This window comes from Salvelinus sp. IW2-2015, unplaced genomic scaffold, assembly GCF_002910315.2.
Source record: "Salvelinus sp. IW2-2015 unplaced genomic scaffold, ASM291031v2 Un_scaffold2911, whole genome shotgun sequence".
NCBI lineage: Eukaryota > Metazoa > Chordata > Actinopteri > Salmoniformes > Salmonidae > Salvelinus > Salvelinus sp. IW2-2015.
Window position 1 is genome coordinate 75,584 of NW_019944209.1, and position 4,706 is coordinate 80,289.

The 4,706-nt window shown below is 50.1% G+C and overlaps 1 long non-coding RNA gene across 1 annotated transcript in view; it reads right to left on the reverse strand.

Moving 5' to 3' along the window:
- The window catches only part of LOC139025596 (uncharacterized), an 8,015-nt gene extending 6,877 nt beyond the window's left edge, over positions 1–1,138 (reverse strand). The window contains exon 1 of the long non-coding RNA XR_011477193.1: positions 722–1,138. This is a non-coding gene — a long non-coding RNA (uncharacterized lncRNA). The remainder of the gene's footprint in view (positions 1–721) is intronic.
- Between the last annotated feature and the right edge of the window lie 3,568 nt (positions 1,139–4,706).

The window sequence follows — 4,706 nt, forward strand, 5'->3', positions numbered from 1 at the left end:
GGGGTAACAAATAAATGCGTTAAAAAACACCCTTTCTCCACTCTGGAAGACACTGCCTATATAGTGATCCTGTATAGCTCAGGTTGGTGGTTGTGGTTGGTGTAAGTAGGGGTTGGGTGGTAAGTGGTAGTGTGTGGGTAGTGGTTTGGTGGTGGGTAGTGGTTGTTGGTGGTAGTGTTGGTGGTAGTGGTAGTGGTTGGTGTAGGTAGTGGTTGGTGGTAGTGGTTGGTGGTAGTGGGTTGGTGGTAGTGGTTGGTGGTAGTGGGGGTAGGTGGTAGTGGGTTGGGTGGTAGTGGTAGTGGTTGGGTGGTTATGGTTGGTGGTAGTGGTTGGTAGTGGGTTGGTGGTGGTGGTAGTGGTTAGTGGTTGGTGAGTGGTTGGTGGTAGTGGTTGGTGGAGTGGTGGTAGTGGTTGGTGGTAGTGGTTGGTGGGTAGTGGTTGGTAGTGGTTGGTGGTAGGTGGTGAGTGGTTGTGGGTAAGGTGGTTGGTGGTAGTGGTTGGTGGTAGTGGTTGGTGGTAGTGGTTGGTGGTAGTGGTTGGTGGTAGTGGTTGGTGGTAGTGGTTAGTGGTTAGTGGTAATGTTTGCAACACCATGTGGGTTCTAGTCTCTCTGGATCCATCCAGCAATACTGGAAGTCACCATGGATAAGAGAGTCTGCCACTAAATGTCATTATTTACAGTATCCATACACTCTCTTACTACTCCCACACACACACTTACTTCAGGTCAACCCTGCAGATGTGTGTGAGTCTGGACCTGCCAGTTCCGCAGGATTCCAGAAGGTAGTGGGACTCTAGAACTACCCCTCTGACTGCAGCCAGGGTTGGACTGTCCTCTTGGTCCACTGACACACACACCAACACACTGCAACCCTTAGACACATCGTTACGCCATGACCTGAGAGAGAGAGATAGAGACAGAGAGAGAGAGGGAAAGAGAGACAGAGAGAGACAGAGAAAGACAGAGAAAGACAGAGAAAGACAGAGAAAGACAGAGAAAGACAGAGAGACAGAGAGACAGAGAGACAGAGAGACAGAGAGACAGAGAGAGAGAGGGAAAGAGAGACAGAGAAAGACAGAGAAAGACAGAGAGACAGAGAGAGAGAGAGAGTGGGGCAAAGGAAAGATGAACATAGGGGTAACTATGTAGGAAGAGTACAGTTTAGCCTCAGTACTAGTAGTCAATGCTTAGGTTATAAATTAGGGAGGGGAAACCTAGTGAGGGTTTAGAGCTGGGGTGAACAACTCCGGCCTCAAACGCTTACTTTCCTCTGATTTTCCTTTCTATATCGCATGTTACTGAGAGGTCAGTCTCTGTTAAAAGACCAGAACCTGGTAAAACCCTGGATCATTGTTATTCTAACTTCCRCRRWGCATATAAGGCCCTCCCCCGCCCTCCTTTCGGAAAAGCTGACCATGACTCCATTTTGTTGCTCCCCGACTATAGACAGAAACTAAAACAGGAAGCTCTCGCGCTCAGGTCTGTTCAACGCTGGTCCGACCAATCTGATTCCACGCTTCGAGATTGCTTCGATCACGTGGACTGGGATATGTTCCGCACTGCGTCAAACAACAACATTGACGAATATGCTGATTCGGTGAGCGAGTTTTATTAGCAGTGCATGGGGATGTTTGTACCCACAGCGTTTATTAAAAACATTCCTAACCAGAAACCGTGGATTTGAAAGGCCAAGCATTCGCGTGAAAACTGAAAGCGGCGACCACTGCTTTTTAAACCAGGGCAAAGTTGACCGGAAACATGACCGAATACAAACAGTGTAGCTATTCCCTCCTCCGCAAAGCAATCAAACAAGCTCAGCGTCAGTATAGAAGACAAACGTGGAGTCGCAAATTCCAACGGCTCAGAATACGAGAGGGTTGATGTGGCAAGAGGTCCTAGTCAAAATTTTTCACGGACTATAAAAGAAAACCAGCCCCGTCGAGGACCAGGAATGTCTTGCTCCCAGAAGGCTAAACAACTTTTTGCTCGCTTTGAGGACAATACAGTGCACTGACTCGGCCCGCCATCCAAACCACTGCGGGCTTCTCCTTCAACTGCAGCCAATGTGAGTAAAACATTTAAACATGTTAACATTGCAAGGCTGCAGGCCAGACAGCATCCCCAAGCGGCGTCCCTCAGAGCAATGCGCCAGACAGACCAGCATGGCTGGTGTGTTTACGGACATATTCAATCTCTCCCTATCCCCAGTCCTGCTGTTCCCAACATGCTCAAGAGGGGTTCCCACACCTACTTTTTTGGTATCCTGTGAGTATATATTTTTCTGAACCACATACCGTCACTCCTTCTGAGCGCTTCGGTCGATAGTGTTAAGATTACAGCTGTCACACTTTAGATGCTTCTACTAACACTCTTGACTACCGCCCTCCGTAGCATCTCACTTCTAGTATCAATCTTTGTTTAGATGCTATGAGAGACTAGTCAGCATATTTCAGTAGTATTGCGCCTACTTTCCCAGGCAATGGTGTAGCAGTGTGGCAGTGGTGGTTGCGATTTCATTGGCGATCGTCTGTGGACACTGTTGGGGCGTAAAGGCTCCATCTAGCCGCTGACACCCTCACAGAAACCCCAAATTCGGATGTGGGCTCTAGGGGTGATAAGGTTTAGGTGATGACGGCTTGATCATGTGTCTTGACATCACGTCTCCTCAAAAGCATAAAATGATGGTCCCCAAGAAAACAGGTCCACGAAGGTAGAAGTCGCCTAAAACCGGGGCGGTAGGTCGTTTAGCTCAGTTACCCGTTAAGCCTTGCTCCATTGGAACAGGAAAGCAATTGAGCGGCATACGGCCCTGACACCTTTGAAGCGATGCTGAGAGAACACTGGCGACTAAGACAGCCCACACGATCCTGTGAGGCGAATGAGGAATACCTAGGGGTAGAGAGAAATTTGAAGTATGGTCGTCTGTAAACACATATACAGCCCAGCTGGTCCGCGACTGACAGCGAGGCAATTTAAACACATGCACGCTTGAGAGCGCCACACTCGCCGCCGCGCGAGGGACTCGGTAATTGACTCGTATAGCGCGTCCCCTGCAGCACCGACTCCTGGTTCTGCACATAATGTTCCTCACAATGCCCTTGTAGACCAACTAGTGTGTTACTTACTCCACATGTGACTTCCGTGCGACGGGACCGCCCTCAGGGGATGGTTGGAGAGGATGAGGTGAGAAGCCATCCTCCCAGCACGCGATCTTGTAGTGCCTCATGGCAGGGACGTCCGAGGAGGGGCCACTGGTTAATTTGTCCCATCAAGGGTGAAGTTTCTGAGACGCCGAGCAAGCCAATTGTCTTCCTAGTGACTCCTGTCTGGGACCGCCAACGACACTCCCCTGTTTCGGAGTTCCTCACGGGGCCTGGTTTTTTCTTTTATAACCACGGTACCTCGGCATTGATCTGTAGCACACTCTCGCCCAACAGCCCTCACCATCAAAGTCATCAAAGTTTGCAGACCCGACACTAGAGTGGTAGGCTTGATTACCACACATACGAGCTGATACGTAACGGCATAGCCAGGGAGGTTGGAAGGTGAGGGCCCTCGGAGTTGTCGGGACGTTGTCAGGAAAATAACTGATACTCAACGTCCAACAAAACAAAAGGAGATGAAGGGAGCACCCCTATCCACATCGACGTGACCAATGTATGTTGTCGTCGATATGTAGAGTGAGCGTAGTACCTTTAAGTTCCTTGGTCGTACAGCATCTCGAGGCTATGTTTGGAGTTGGCGCACTTTCAGCGGGAGGAGGGAAAAAATCTGAAAAGCTATGCAGTCCACCCACCTAGGCTTTGTAGAGCGCGGTGGTGAAGAAGGGCGCAGCCGCGCCTCTCAACCTTCCATGTTCGCGGTCCACTTTGCCCTCAGGAGCTACGGGAGAGAATAGAAAGCAGATTGTTGGGTCACGGTCTGGCTTTCACCAAGATTTTATCAAACCGCGATACGCTTCGCAACTTAAACCTATTTACCACCGGAGTATTTTCGCTCGGTTAAGGAATGTTTTAAATCAAATACGAGCATGCTCGATGCGCTACCTAGTCACGAGTCCCCTGCTGAATGTGCCCACCAATTGCGCTACATTAGAAGTCAGTCGCGCTGCACAACCTGCTGACCGACTCCCAGCATTAATACCGTAATCGGTCAATGTGGCTTGCTTTGACGCCAGTGCGGGAAACGATGGAGTCCCAGTCACGTGATCTAGAGATGCAACTCTCCGAGCGTGGAGGGTACGGATTTGGCCGGTGCACAACGCATACCCACGCGATCTGGAACCAAGACGTGAGCGCGAGAGCTTCCCTGTTTTAGTTTTCCTTGTCTATAAGTCGGGAGCAACAATGGAGTGATGGGGGGTCCAGACTATTTTACCGCGATACAGCGGGTGCCGACGCGGGCCGAGGACCTAGACGAGGGCCTTATATGCATCGTGGAGTTAGATAACAAGATCCAGGGTTTCTTGCCTTTCTTGACACACCCGAGGTGTCACATGGCCTAGTGCCGGGAATTAAGAAATCACTAGGACAAAACCACCCGAGTCTCACACAGCGCGTGAGATTCACCTCCGCGCCATCATCCAGAAGGCGAGGTCAGTACAGGTTTGCATCAAAGCTGGGAGCGAGTGACTGAAATAACGGCTTCTAATCTCAAGGCATCAGACTGTTAAAACAGCCATCACTAACCATTTAGTGGCTGCTTG